At 40.2% G+C, this 16,085-nt stretch overlaps 1 long non-coding RNA gene across 1 annotated transcript; it reads left to right on the forward strand.

Moving 5' to 3' along the window:
• The first annotated feature begins 8,438 nt into the window (after positions 1–8,438).
• LOC135980893 (uncharacterized) lies at positions 8,439–10,304 on the forward strand. Its single transcript, XR_010597816.1, has 2 exons — positions 8,439–8,986; positions 9,698–10,304. It is a non-coding gene; the product is annotated as an uncharacterized LOC135980893 (long non-coding RNA).
• The last annotated feature ends 5,781 nt before the right edge of the window (positions 10,305–16,085 follow it).

Here is a 16,085-nt window from a genome sequence, read left to right on the forward strand (position 1 = left end):
AAGTAGCTGGCCTAAATTGTCTAACAACTGTGTAATGAGTTTTAAGCAGTGTTGGAGTACTCCTGCCACATAGGAGACTGCTTCCACTTAGAGATTTTTATTAAAATATTGGGACTTAACCTAGGTTGGGAAAATTCCAATATTGATTTTTGACTCTCCATTGAATGTTCTGCTACAAATTATTTTCTAGCTGTTATTATTTAATCAGGTTTTATTGTATCATTATTTGATTAAAAATATCATTAGCAATGAGTTTCTTTAATTTAATTCTGTGTTACGTTGGATTGTCACAAATTACTTTTTTTTAAAAAGCAACAGAGTCCTGTGGCACCTTTAAGACTAACAGATGTATTGGAGCATAAGCTTTCGTGGGTGACGAAGTGGGTATTCACCCATGAAAGCTTATGCTCCAATACATCTGTTAGTCTTAAAGGTGCCATAGGACTCTCTTGGTTTTTACTGATCCAGACTAACACGGCTACCCCTCTGATACTTTTTTTAAATCTCTCATCTTTAAATACAGCTTCTTAGGGTAGTGCCTTGCAAAGCAAAGCTACCACAAATATTCCAGCTGGTTACCACCTCCATAAGCATGCAAGATTATTGGCCAAGCTTCTGAGTCCCTGCATTCAACTTGATGGGATTGCTTTCTTTCTGTCTGGATGTCTGAATGTAATGCGATACCTTGCCACCTGTTTAGCAGAACCAGGGCTTCAAGCACCTCTGCAGTTGTCTATAGATCAAAGACCTGGCTCCCATGCAGAACAAAGAGAAATAATAATGGTGGGGGAAAGGAGGCATATACAGCCCCTGGCATGGTGGGGAGAATGGAGGACCCTTGTATGGGGAAGAGGAAAAGGGGATTTTAGAGAACCCCAGGCAGGGTGGAGATTGGGTAACCCTGATATGCAGGGGAAGGGGAAAATGGGGAGTGAACATAGCCCCTAGCATGAGCGAGGAGATGTAGGGGGGAGTTGAAGCAAGTTCCTGAAATAGAGGGGAATGGGAGGGTAGAACACTGGGAGCTTGTGGGTGAGAATGGACAGCTGGAAGGAGCCCCTAGTGTGTGTAGTGAGGTCAGCCTAAAAAAGCAACAAAGTGTGTGACCTCCTAATTTATACAGTGCCCAAAACTGTACTAGGTGCTTGACTGACATGTAAGAATAATAGTCTAAAAAGAGGTTACAGTCTAAAAAGTCTGCATACAAATAAGCACAGACAAAGGTCAGCAGAATTTGTAAAGCCTTTCTTTTAAAAAAACCTAGGAAAATAAATACAAAAAACGGTTTCTAATGTAACTTTAGGTTACACAGTTAAGTGTGTCGGGAGGTGACAAAGTTAAGGCTGAATGCACAGATGTAACTATCTCCTTGTATCCGAAGAAGTGAGGTTTTAACTCACGAAAGCTTATGCCCAAATAAATCTGTTAGTCTTTAAGGTGCCACCAGACTCCTTGTTGTTTTTGTAGATACAGACTAACACGGCTACCCCCTGATACTTGACATAATGATAGTATAATTACAAGATCACATACTGTTTCTCAAAGAATAGAATGTGTATGTGTCATCTTGTATTGTGCACAACTTTGTATATGTCACAGTTTACTAGTCATTTATATGAAAAGTACATAGAAAACCATATTTAAAGAACTATACTGAAGTGTAATTATCTGATCTATTGCACATCCTAGCATGTGAGTGCCTTCCAAAATTATAAAGTGTATTCAAAGATATGTTGCTCTTTTTTCTCTCCAATCATTGGAGACTGGACTTATTTTACTCTTTTATTGATTAGTTTGTTTGGTTTGTGGCCTCACAGTGAGAAAGGCTAAGTTGTAGAAGGGGATCGTGGACTTTGCTGCTGTTTGTGGTCAATTTACAGCAGTAGCGAAGAGCGCTATGTACCAACCTGTGTTTACAATTAAATTACAAAGTCAACTCTTTTAATAACTAAGTCATACGCCATACTACTTCATTAGTGCAATTCTCTCCCTCATTCTGGTCCCAACTGATCAGCTGGGAATTCTCCCAACATGGGGGCGCTCTCAGCTAGCATGTCCTTATGAGAACTGTTCCTCCACTCTGGCATAGGGGCCATATCTGGGTTGAGAGGGAATTTGTCTAGCCAGGAGAAATGTGCCTGCAATCCACCCATGGCATATAGTTCCTTGGGGGGACCATATCCAGCTGGTATAAGTTAGAACAGTCTCTGAGCTTCTCTAACATGATATGGGGCTGAGGAAACTTAAAAATCAGGGAGTCATAACCTGAAGGGAAAAAAAGAGTTTTCTATTTGCTTTATTCAACTAGTGTTAAAATAGATATTAATAACTTTCAAATCAGTAGTATGCAAGTATAAATTTTGTTCATAGTAAATTCTCATAAGAAAGTAAAACAAAATCTCTTTAAATTTATAATATATGTGCAAAGGTTGAAGTATTAAAATTCCTAGTACCATTATAGAGAAGAGAGCTTATATCAAAAGTTTTTCACAACATATATTGGACTATTAGGACTGAGAAATAGAGTGTCCAAGAATAACCAAAAAAAAGTTACAAAATACTACATGTGCATTTATGATTGTAGATATTTTCTATTATGTTACACTGAAATAATTTGATCGTGTATTTAGACGGATTCATAGTACACATGCATAAGGGATCAAAGTTAAAATTCCATGACCAATATGGAAGTGGTTTTCTTCTCTGGAATGTGACTCTTTGAAAATGACCTCCAAGGGGTTCCATATTTATTGCCTTTCAGTAATTTCAGGTTGTTCAGGGACAGAACTGCAATAGGTAAGGAGGGCAGTTGTATGCAACATTCCTTAGGAAGCACTTTTACACTATGCTGCCCAAATACTTGCTGCCAGATACTTACAGCCATGCAGGGGATGAGGTCCTGGCCATGCTTCTTTCCTATGAGTGCTCAGTCAGCATTATGCCTGTGACCTCTGTGTATGTGCTGACATGATGGAGAGAGCCCCCCCCCCCCCCGCTGCCATCTTTTCCCACCAAACATGCCTATTCAGGGGCAGCCAGAATTTATACTGACCTCTATCTTCAAATAAGATGACCAAAACTGGATGCTATACACCAAATGTGGTCTAACAGGTTCAGGGCACAATGTTCTGAGACGTAACTAATATTCCAGTACAAAAAACTCCATTAACATGGAGATAAGGCAGCTGATCCCCATTCTCAACTAACACAAACACTAAAAATACAAGAAATTCTGAGTTAAGGTTCTTTTACAAATTTTAGAGATCACTTCTTCTTTCTTACATGATATTTTACTCAATACTCTCATATATAGGTAGTCCTGTTGACTCATTTCAGTGTTAACAGAATTGGGGACTTAACGTCTATGTTCGTCTTGGACTGAAAGATGAAGCGTAGTACATTCACTCATAAGCTTCTTTCACACAGGAAAAAAAATCTGGATTTCAAATTTGACTTTCCTTCAGATATACAAAAAGTCATCATCTATTTGTATTGGATTTCAGATGTTCAGGTGCCCTCGTGTGTGAACTGTAGTAACAATTTTAAAAAACAAATTTCTTTCATGAAAAGGTCCTGTTGGGTTGGAAGCCTACAGTTTGGAGAAGAAACAATAATCTGAGGTCACTGATTCTATTTACCAGACTTTTATCCAAGAAAATGTTCATGAATATATGGAGCAGGTGATTACAAAAATTGCTTTAATTGCAATGTTACACGCTGCTGTCTAAAACACAGTATATTTTCTCATTGGCAGTTGCATGTTCCACTAGGCGCGGGTGTTTTTGATCACAGGCTACTATTATTGAGTTATTGGCAAAACATTAGTACAAAAAAGGTGAATTAATCCTGCACACTGCAATATAGAACGCCCACAACTTTTAATGGACATAAGAATTAATGTTTTTATTATAATTTCAGTTTCTGCCACTTTAAATCATAAATATATCTCAATGTTAAAAAGCTGGAGCACATGGAAAGTGAGCAAATGTACTACAGGTGCTAACACTAGTAGTCATGTTTGTCTGAAAGGGATTATACTACTGTCAGTTAGTATACTAACTTGGGGGGAGGGATAGCTCAGTGGTTTGAGCATTGGCCTGCTAAACCCAGGCTTTGTGAGCTCAATCCTTGAGGGGGCCATTTAGGGAACTGGGGTAAAAATCTGTCTGGGGATTGGTCCTGCTTTGAGCAGGGGGTTGGACTAGATGATCTCCTGAGGTCATTTCCAACCCTACTATTCTATGATTCTATCTTGATAAGACATGTTCTTCTTTATTGCTGGAGCACACTAGACCAAGAATACAAATACTGCAACTGTCAATGAACCCATATTCTTTTCCTTTATATTATAAATTAGTTTGGTGTCACTTAATCTATACTTGACCATTATTTCTATGCAACTGCATCTTTTACATTTACATATTTAGGTCCCAATCCCGTCATTGAGTCTGTGCAAGTGGACTCTTGTACCCATATAGAGCCCAATCAAGTTAGTGGGACTCCAAATGAGCACACAAATCTGCGAGGCAGATCTTAGTGCAGAATTTGAGACCAAATGTTATGTTTTATCTCTGAGTCTGTTTGTCTAAACCATCAAGGTTATCTTGTAAAACAGCATTGCCCTGATGAATCTTAGCCACTCCTTCTACTTTAGTATAATCACTATACTGTATACTCCACGATACTGTCAGTCATTTATTCTGGATACTTGTGGTTAAAATATTTGATTTGTCTAAGTTGCCAGATACTTTTGATCTCTGTAATTATTGTGTTACTGTGTTGATGCTTAGCTACTTCTTACCTGAGATATGGCACATGACTACTATGTTTTTAATAGCTGCGATCTGAAGTCACAGTAACCATATCAGTACAGCTGTCTAGCTCATGCCATGTATAAAGATGTTTATAGATTTGTTTTTATATACCTTGTACATGGAGTTCATATTTTATGTTTTGGACTTTTAATGGTGTACTATTTTCTGTGGTCTATTACTAAAAGCTTCCAGTATGGTGATAGACTATGTTTTATAAATACAATAAAACACTGAGATTTGCTATCTTTCAGTGCATATTTGTTGCTTTTCTGTTTTTTGTGGAGATGTATACATGCTGCATTATCTGGCTGAGAGTGAAAATATTTTTGTTTTACTAAATCACAAAATATCTTGCTTTTTGTTTACAAGTGCTGGTCTCTGAACTACTGAGTTTGAGGCCCTTTATAATTTTTTTGAGTACTAAATGAAATAGCTATGGTGCTAATAGGAAGGGAAGAAAATTTCATCACAAAAATTAAAAATATATTTTGAGAGGAAACTGCATACATTCCATCTATATTCAAATTTTATACATTTCTAAAGATCACATTGAATAGGTGAAATGATCTCCAAAATGTTCAGAATAATTTAAAACGAGATTCGATTGAACCCATCTCGTCTGCAATGATGGTGCAGAATTATTTGGTTTCTTCAGTCTTTCCTATGGCACCTAACATCTGAGAGCCTCAAATAGATTTAATGTATCTCCATATTTCCTCTAGAAATAAGAGCATTATTAGTCCCATTTTACAGCTGGAGAAATTAAGACATAGACACTTGCCTGAGGCTACACAGTGAATCAGTGGCAGAGCCAGCATTAAATTCTGGGGCCTTCTGACTTGGAACGCTGCTTATTCCTCCAGACCACATTGCCTTACTGTTCCCATTAACTTCCATTGCAATTGTGAGTTCTCACCACTTCATCATATTGGGCCCCAAGTGCCTCAGCTTGGATACCTAGTTGATTATCATCTACCAAAATGTTGCTTTAATGACTTACTCATAAGAACTCTCTGGCAAAAGCAGGGATAGTACTGAGTTTTCCTGTGTGCAATTCAACTACCTTAACCACATGGTCATCCTTTCTCTTCTTGCAGTGCTCTGCCTTATTCTCTACATACCTTCCAACTTCTAGAGCAAATGAGTCAGGCTGAGAACCTACAAATAACCTGATTCATTACATAGCCCTGATTCATTTCCTGAGTACCATCCGTCCTTTGTAGTAAATGAGGCAGGGGTCCTGTGGAAAAAGACTGCATAATAAATCATATGTACAGGGTGATACACTAGGGTTGCACAGCCAGACTTAATTATGGCAATTCCCAACTTTCGAGTGCTTGACTTTGCAACCTAAATAACATTGTTTTTAATGTTGTTGGGAGGAAAGTGTTATATGTATTTTTATGATATTTTTTAGAAAAGGAAAAGGAAAAACAACTTCTATTTTGCAATTGCAACATTCTCCCCCTCATGCATTGTTGGTAGCATTTTGCCCCTGAACCCTCAGCACATCTTAAGCTATAGGGATAATTGTTGTAGCTAGCTGTAATCCTTGAGAGATAACAACCTATCTTGCTGGAGGAGGGGGTGAGTGCTGTCGGGGTATGTTCTAGGTCTGGGAAGTAGTCACGATGAAGCCCAGACTGGCTTCTCTTGCACACCGCTCCCCCTCCCACTAAGAAGTTATCTATTCCTGGGATTCCCAATGCGATGTGTGCTGCTCCATAGACCAGCCTTAGATTAGCGTACATGGTCAGTTAGTTTGGCATGTTGCCAAAATTTGCTGCCAATGCAAGCAACAGAAGGGAAATGACAGTTTTCAAAAGTTTCTCAGCCAAACCTGAACAGCAGTTCATGAGACAAATAAAAAGCACTTCTCTGGCATCAGGCTTTCTCCCTGCTGAATGGAGGCCTTTTGCAAACAATGCTAGATCATGATGCTAGAGCTTCACCAAAAATAATAATGAGAATAATTGCAAATATCTCTTATGATGGGGAATATTAGGCAACTTAAATATAAGGGTTGCTCCCAGCTCCCTCTGTAGTTTCCTTCTGAGTCATACGATGTTTACTGTGTTTGTGAGCTGTCTACCCAAAATGGCATGTAGAGTCTGTTGCCAGAATAGCAATATCAAGAATTGCAAGCTAATCTCTATTTTTGCTGCTAGACTCTAGGCTTGGATTTGGATTACACCTTTTTTTTGTTCCGTTACTGTATCATTGAATAGGCCCAGCTTTTGTTGACACTTTATCTTGGTCATGTGGACGGTGCAGAGAATCAGCTGTCTCACTGGTGGTTTTCTAGAAAACCTTATACTCCCTTCTCCTTTCATGCTTCTCTCTGGGTCACGTGCAGTCCTTATTGTACAAGTAGTGTTTGCACAGGTAGTGTAGCAAAATAGGCCGTACCATAAATATGGTTCAGAACTAGAACTGGCCAGAAAAACTTTGATGGAACCATTTTCCATCAAGAAATGCAGTTCCATCAATTGAAATGCTTTATAAAATGGTGTCAATTTTGCCAAAATGTTATTGTGGAGGAAAAAAACAAAACAAAAACTCCTAAAAAAGTCAAAATGTCCTGTTTTGACATTTTTGGAATGAAACGTTTTGATTTTTTGATTTGAAGTGACTTTTTGTTTAAAATCTTTTTAAATTTTGTAAATATAACATAAAAAAACATGTTTCCCCAGGATTTTTCCTTTGAGAATTTTGAATTTTTGGGGTTTCATTTCAATTTGAAATGAAGTCAGCTTTTGAAATCTCAGAATCATTTGTGAACAGAATTTCCATTCTCCTGCCAGCTCTATTCAGAACTTTTTGAATTATGATTATGATATTCTAACTACAAGCAGGGTTTGAAATAGAATTTAATCAGTTCTGAGATACACTGTTGACATTCCCACATGGTAGCTATTAGGTTGACATTTGCTTTGTCCCTTTTGATCTTTCCTCTTGCTCTGGAGATGAGGGTTATTAAAGGAAATGCATACAGGAGGTATGTATTCCAATCTAAGAAGGATGTATTTGTGAGAAATTTTCCTGCCCTGCCCATTCTCATGCAATATAGTGGGCACCTGGCATTATTTTGGATACAAACAGGTCTATATGTGGGTGTCCTCATCTGCAAATAGGTTGTGGTTTCGGTGACCAAATATACTGGTGCTGTGCTGCTCTTCAGAAAGTCCACCTGCACATTTTCCTCTCCTGCTAAGTGGAAGGCTGTTGGATGGCTCTAGTGCTAGATGCACCACAGCCTAAGTCCTGGCCTACACTACACAGTTAGGTTGACATAAGCTGCCTTGTGTCAACCTAGCTGTGCATATGTCTACCCTTAAATTTGTCTCCCATTGAGCTTAGTGCCCATTACAGTGATGCAGTAACACCACCTCCCTGAATGGCATTGAGCCATGGTTGATGTACTGAGGTTGACGAAGCATGAGTGTAGACATTGTGTTACTTATGTCAACCCTAGCAGGCCTCCAGCAGCTGTCCCACAATACCTAACACTGAGCTCTGGTCACAATTGTGAACTCCACTGCCCACGGGACGTGGAGACTGGAAGGCCCTCCTCCCCTTTGTAGCCCCACAACGTTTTGAAATGCCTTTTTCCTGATTATTCAGCTTGGAGATCACGGCTGCCCAGCTGACCATGCCAGCTACGTGCTCCAGCTTGGAGTAGGCAAGAGATATTGGATCTCCTGGGTCAGTGGGGAGAAGAGGCTGTGCTGGCCCAGCTACAGACCAGCTGTAGAAATGTGGAAATCTGTGAGCAGATTGCACAGGGGATGCAGGAGAAGGGAGCAGCAGCAGTGCTACATAAAAGCGAAGGAACTGCATCAGGCATATTAGAAAGCCAGAGAGATCAACAGTCGATCTGGTGCCAAGCCACAGCCCTGCTGTTTTTACAAGCTGCATACCATACTTGGCGGAGATCCCACCTTGCCCCTCCACACACCACCTTGGATACCTCTGCGGAACCTGAATCACAGGCCCCGGCATGAACAGTAAGGATAAAGAAGAGGTGGAGGAGGAGGAAGAGGGGGATGGGGGAACATATGACTGTGGGTCCAGCTATTCCGTGAGCCAGGACCTGTTTGAGACTCTACCGCAGTCTATTCAGTCCCTGTTGTTGAGCACGGGCAAGTCCAATGCAGGGAAAGGAGCCCCAGGTAAGTGTGTAAATTTATTTCCCATTCTAGTGATGTACTGATGGTGCCCCCAACTTAACAGGACACAGCTATCAACTTTTCATTAATTTACTCGTCCCAGTACAACAAAGAGAGGAACTGTTGTTATCTGCTTTTCATACCCCTGCAGAGTTAGGCAATGGGAGGGCCATACAGAGCAGTTTGTTTATGTACACAGGCATGTCCCTTGAATCCCCCTGAGAGATCTCAATGAAACTTTCATGGAGGTACTCTGCAGTCCTCTCCAGGTTACTAGAGATGGCAGCCTTATTTCTTCCTTAGTGGTAGGATATTTTCCCATGCTGATTGGTGATAACTTGGACAGGTACCATTGCAGTACACAGGCTAGCATATGGGCTCAGGTGGCCTTGGGACACCAGCACCAGCTGTGCTGTCAGTGGCTTTGTTACCCTCAGGAGTGAGATATCAGCTACCACCACCTGTGGAAAATGGTGCTGGTATTCAGTGCCAGTGCCCTACTCATTGTTTCATGCAATTGAGCAATTCCCTCCTTATTTCCCTCACCCTTGGCAGGCCATACTCATTATGGGTGGTGCTGTGCATAAGCACTCTGAAGCAAAAGAGTCAATAAGCCTTTCTTTAGGCGAGCAAGGGAAGGGAGTTCTGAATCTTAACTTTCACTTTACATTGTGACTATACTGACAATGGTACCTCTGTGTGTTTTATCTGCAGCCTTGAGGGGGTTCGCCGTCTACACCTGTGGAATATCTGAGCCAGATAAGGAGGAGAAAGAAGAGGACTTGGGAAGATCTGTTCAGTGAGATCCTCTGCTGCTACAGACTGTGAGCAAAGGGCCTGGAGGGTGAACATTGCAGACAGCCTGAGGGAGGAAAATGTGGACAGGTGGAAGGTTCAGGAGTCTCAGTAGAAAAGGAGAGGGAGATGCACCAGGACATAATGGGCCTTTTCTGGCAGCGAACACAAATGCTGCCGTCTCTTGTGGACCTACAGGGGGTCACCTCCCTTTGCAGTCCACAGAGAATTCCATTATAGCACCTCCTTGCACCCTCATCTCATCATTGCACATTGTATCAGTGGCTGCATCCCTACATCTGCCACTCCACCTCTCAGGACATTAAGGACAACCACAGCTTCACATACACTGACCTGGGAAAGCCATGGTTGCTGTACATGTAGGTAAAGTTGACATGAATGTTTTTTTCCTTGTTAAGTTCTGTTCCATTAATTTTATTAAGTTTTTTATATATTTGCTTTTGAATTGCACAGATTTTTCTTTCCACTGGTTTTGTTACTGAATAAAATGCTATTCTTTGGAAAATAATTCATCTTTATAAGTTTACAACTTATGCTGCAGAGTGCCTAGTAGTTCTGAAAGCACCCTTGTTACTGTACAGTGTGACGCAGCTCAGAGGATCAGTGACAAATACAATGTAATAATCATAAATGTACAACAAGCACTGCAAAATTAATAGGTGCAGTGACCGTGTTATCTTAGGTGTACACTGAGAACCTCACAATTCCTAACAGGCCCTGGAATAGCAGGGCCAGGGAGAGCACAGTACTCCACAATGGGTTTTTGCGGCTCACTGTAACAGTTCTCTTTCAAAGCCTCCCTGATATGGGAGTAATGCACTTTGTGGAGGGTGGTGCTGCAGCTGAAGAGATAACATGCATCTGGGCTCTTTAGAAGCAGGCCTGTGCACTGAAGCTGCTAGTTCTGGTCTAGGCACTAGGCTTGTGCCCAGAATTATGCCATCTGCTTGGAGTCTCTGGAAGGTGAGCTGCACCTGAAGTCTGATGTGGTGTTCCAGTCAAGTCTGAGACACAAATTCATGGCACACTACATATTGTATCTCAGGCAAATCAAATATCTGAAATGGAGATCAGATTCAGGAATGGTGCAGCACATGAATCACATTTCTTGACCCTCTTCTTGCTGTTAGAGCCAAGCATGATTCCCACCTGGCCCAAAAGGGGGCTGCACAGAGGCCCTCAGAGAAGAATGTTATTTTTTTCTGTGCATAAAGAGTAAAGAAACCAAATGCCAATATTAAAAAAAAAAATTCCATTAGTGCTTCCCACTAAGAAAAACTGGATTGCTGACATTTGCATTGTATCCTGATAAAATGCTCTCAACATATAGTGAATGTAGGGGGAAAATGTCCATGCAAATTTGTCTTTTTGTTTCCAAGTTTTACCCACTTCACAAACTGAACAGTGTAGGTATATCCTCTATTTTCATCATGGAATTTGTTGTATTCTCCTAAATATCTTGTACCTGTGCATCAAGGGAGAAGCAAAAATACACCATATTTCCTATCAATTGTTTGAAAAGCACTTTAATGGTGAGCACTATATAAGCGCCAAGCCTGACTAAAAGCATACCGACAAGCTATAGAAATGATGTAATCGCCTCCAGGGCTCAAATGTCAACAGAAATCAACTGACTTAGAAATTAAGCTTGTCACGGAATTCACAGCAGCAGCACCAGCCACCCTGACTGCCTCTTCCAGTTCCTTCAGTCACCACTACTGCGGCTTCTTCCCAGGCCATCTCCTTTAGCTGGTACTTCCACTCCCCAGCCACGACCAACTCACCCATTCAAAATACCCACTCACTCAGGGGGAGTGGAGAAATGGCCTTCTCAAGCCCTGCTATCTAGATAATGTTTAGTAATAGAAAAACAGTTGGCAATACACATAAGTTACTCTGTGCAAGATGAACAAATCCAGCTGAAAAAAGATAACGTAAAACACAACTATTTGCAGACCTGCCAAGTCTCACTCATTTGGAAGAAGTCTCCCTCACTGGGGATTGATTTTAAGACAGTATTTAAAGTATTTCCCATTGATTTTGAAAAGACAGATTTTAGAACAATTTATCATCACAGCTCTGTATCTGATGATGAGAAACTGAGAACTGTGTAAGTATGGCCTATGTACAGGTTGGCACAGTAGCCTCGGTTAAAAGGGGTTAAAATGTACTATACTTTCTCTGAATTCATTGCTAGCAATCCACACTGATGGGTAACCATGGAAGCTGAATATGACAGAGCCCAAAGCACCAGTAGCTCCATCCTTGGATCATGTGGCCAGATGCTGTGCCTCTGCAGAGGTACAGACAGTTGTTTTGCCCCCACTTTGGGCAGGAAATATAGCTTTTTGCTTAGAAACCTTCCTAAACTAGATTTTTTTTTTAAACCTAATGTTTGCTTTTGGGTTTGATTGACAAGTGGAATTACTATTTGCCATACTGAACTGACATTGGCACTCTGATTTTTGATCTGAGGGAATACCTCTGCTGTGTGCTAGTTTTTACCTAAGCTAGAAGGGCTGGAGTGACAAAATCATGAATAACACTTCAATTTTGAGGTCAAAGCTATTTGCTGCCAAAATAAGCTATAAGACAAGGTGACTTCATGCCAGACATTTGTGTGGACTGGGCTGATGTTGCCTTTTCTACGAAAAAGAAAACCTGCATATGACAGAAAAGGCAATAATCTATTCCTTTAGGGAGAGTGCTGTCCTATCCTGAGCTATTTCTGTGCTTCCTGGACTTGACAACGCATCTCCTTTCTCACCTCGGTCAGCAGATGTCAGAACCCAAGTAAGTGTATACTTTTTGGGACAGTTGGCTTCTTCAGTTTTATTTATTTGCAGTATGCTATGAAATGACAATTATTCTTGCTAAAGTTTTAAAATGGTGGGTTTGTGGTTGAGAAAGAAACAGGTATCCTGCACCAGGGTATCTACCCTGCAGCCAACTCTGTCTCAGGTTCATTGACAACCATAGGATTCCAATCTAGGCAGAACTACCCTGTCATTCACTCTAAATAGTCTAGAAAGACAGTCCTGACTTCTGAGTGTTCTCTTTATTTCAATTCCCCTCACCCTCTCCAAAGATACAGGGTAAAAGGGAAGACAAACAGGCATTTTAAAAGAAAATAAGTTTAATATTCTAGCTCATCTTCCCTGGAGAAGGAAACAAATTGTGTTCTGGAAAAGAAGGAGGTTGCACCAGTACCACTGACAAACTTTTCCACCTGTGTTCCTTGAGCAAATAGTTAAAAAGATGTTAGATATTGTAAAAATTCAAGAAGAGCAAGCTGAGCCTTTAAAACCTCTATTTTCCTTCTAGTTCAAAACAGGAATCTTTTTATTCTGATTTTGTTATATGTATGCTGGTGGGTGCCTACATTAGATAAAGCAATCTCATTCTTTGTTAACAACACTACAGCCCCTTCTGAAAGACTATTTCCCAAAAGAATCTATGGTTTTCAAGACAGAAGTATCCTCAAATAGGAATTTTGAATCTTCTCTGTAGATATCCACCTGTTATGCTACAGTAATTATAACAGGGGCTAAGATAAGTCTTGTTTAGGATGAAAAATTAGTCTATTAACAAAGTTTGTTTGGATGAGGCTTGAGGTGGATCATGCTTGATGTAGCCTTAGTTATGAATTTTTTGGTAAGTTCCTGTTATCCAATGCAGTGAACAGGTGACCCTAATGGATGTATCTTTCATATAGACTCTCATTCAAAACAGATTTTGACTTCAATAAAGTTTGTAGGAGAAGTGGTTTTTTTTTTTTTTTTGGGTGAGGCATTAAAAAAGGGATGTGACACCACATAAAGAAGAGAAAAAACACATTACTTCTATCTTTAGAAATACTAGGAACATCTATTAGAATTCTTTGAAGGGGTCAACAAGCATGTGGACAAGGGGGATCCAGTGGATGTAGTGTAATCAGATTTTCAGAAAGCCTGTGACTAGGTCCCTCACCAAAGGCTCTTAAGCAAAGTAAGCTGTCATGGGTTAAGAGGGAAGGTCTTCTCATGGATCAGTAACTGGTCAAAAGATAGGAAACAAAGGGTAGAAATAAATGATCAATTTTCTGAATGGAGAGAGTTAAATAGCGGTATCCTCCAGGGATCTGTACTGGGACCAGTGCTGTTTAACATACTCATAAATGATCTGGAAAAAGGAGTAAACAGTGAGGTGGCAAAATTTGCAGATGATACAAAACTACTCAAGATAGCTAAGTCCAAAGCAGACTGTGAAGAATTACAGAGGGATCTCACAAAACTGGGTGACTGGGCAACAAAATGGCAGATGAAATTCAATGTTGATAAATGCAAAGTAATGTACATTGGAAAACATAATCCCATCTATGCATGTAAAATGATTGGGCCCAATTAGCTGTTACCAGTGAAGAAAGAGATCTTGGAGTCATTGTGAATAGTTCTCTGAAAAATACGCTCAATGTGTAGCGGCAGTCAAAAAAGCTAAGAGAATGTTGGGAATCATAAGGAAAGGGATAGATGATAAGGCAGAAAATATTATATTGCCTCTATATAAATCCATGGTACTCCCACATCTTGAATACTGCATGCATATCTGGTCTCGCCATCTCAAAAAAGATATATTGAAATTGGAAAAGGTACAGAAAAGGGAAACAAAAAGTATTAGGGGTATGGAACAGCTTCTGTATGAGGAGAGATTAATAAGACTGGGACTTTTCAGCTTGGAAAAGAGACGACTAAGGGGGGTATGATAGAGGTCTATAAATCATGACTAGTGTGGAGAAAGTAAATAAGGAAGTGTTATTTACTCCTTCCTATAACACAAGAACTAGGGGTCACCAAATGAAATAAATAGGTAGCAGGTTTAAAACAAACAAAAGGAAGTATTTATTCACACAACACACAGTCAACCTGTGGAACTCTTTGCCAGAGGATGTTGTGAAGGCCAAGGCTTTAACAGGGGTCAAAAAATAACTAGATAAGTTAATGAAAGATAGGTCCATCAATAACTATTAGCCAGGATGGGCAGGGATGCAAAACTATGCCCTGAAGTGTCCCTAGCCTCTGTTTGCCAGAAGCTGGGAATGGGTGACGGGCTGGATCACTTGATGTTTACCTGTTCTGTTCATGCCCTCTGAAGCACCTGGCATTGGCCACTGTCGGAAGATACGATACTGGGCTAAATGGACCATTGATCTGACCAAGTATGGCATTCTTATGTTCTTATCAACTGGCAAATAAGTTCCTCGTATTCCTATACACAAGTACAGCTCAGAAAGTTATTGGACTGTGGAGATGTATACAGAACCTGGAATAGAAATACCAGAGGTGATGAAAGAAAACTTACTTTTACAAAGAGTTTCCCAAACAATCAGAACCTCCACATGGTGTAGAGAATTAATACTTTTCTACCGTCATATCACAAAGGATATATTTTATCTTTTCTAAACCATTGGCTCTAGATCACCACTGACAGTCAGCTTAAGAATAAAGTTTGTAAATGCCTTTCCACTTCCTTTATTTCTCCCCAATTCTCAAAGACAATTTGAAGAAGTTCAGTATGACCACAGACACCACCTCCTACATAGAGGGCCAAAGGAGTAGTCCCTTCACAGTTGTGTACTCTGTTTTTGGAGGTAAGGGATGAATGGATTGCCAAAGGCAATACCAGACCTTAAGCTCTTTAAGAGATGCACAAAGAAGACTCCCTTCAGGATGGAAATATTAACGTCCATTTTGCCCATGATTTCTCAAAAGAATTTTGATTGTAATACAGTTGCCTGTCAACATGAGCCCATCCATCCTTCTCACCAAACGGTACTTAGGTTTTTCTACCAGAACAACAGTTATCAAGGGCCACTGCCCTTTGTACAGTCCCAAATATATTTATAAACATTTAATAATTGTGATGGAGGACTTAGAAAGGACATTCTTTTGCTTTCTCACAGAACACATTCTGAAAGAGGCATCAACCAGGGAAGAAACAATCCAGAAGACATCAAATATGATAATCAGAGAGCATGTCGTTTTATTTATCACCAGTTTAAGACAAAAATAGTCTCATCTTCAGCAGGGCCCTAACTCAACACCAAAATAGTTATTCTGAAAGAAGACAGGTTTAGATTTAAACAAGTCTTAAGATTATGAGATCTGCTTTCTGATCATGCAGAATGAGGGACCACGTTCTCTAGGGCACTCCCTTTCGTTAGCCATATAGTGAAACTTGAATGAGAGATCTGAACTTGCAGGGATGGAGAGCTCATAGTTGGAAAAATGAAAATCCAGGGAGTTTGGAT

Source organism: Chrysemys picta, chromosome 1, assembly GCF_011386835.1.
Source record: "Chrysemys picta bellii isolate R12L10 chromosome 1, ASM1138683v2, whole genome shotgun sequence".
Lineage (NCBI taxonomy): Eukaryota > Metazoa > Chordata > Testudines > Emydidae > Chrysemys > Chrysemys picta.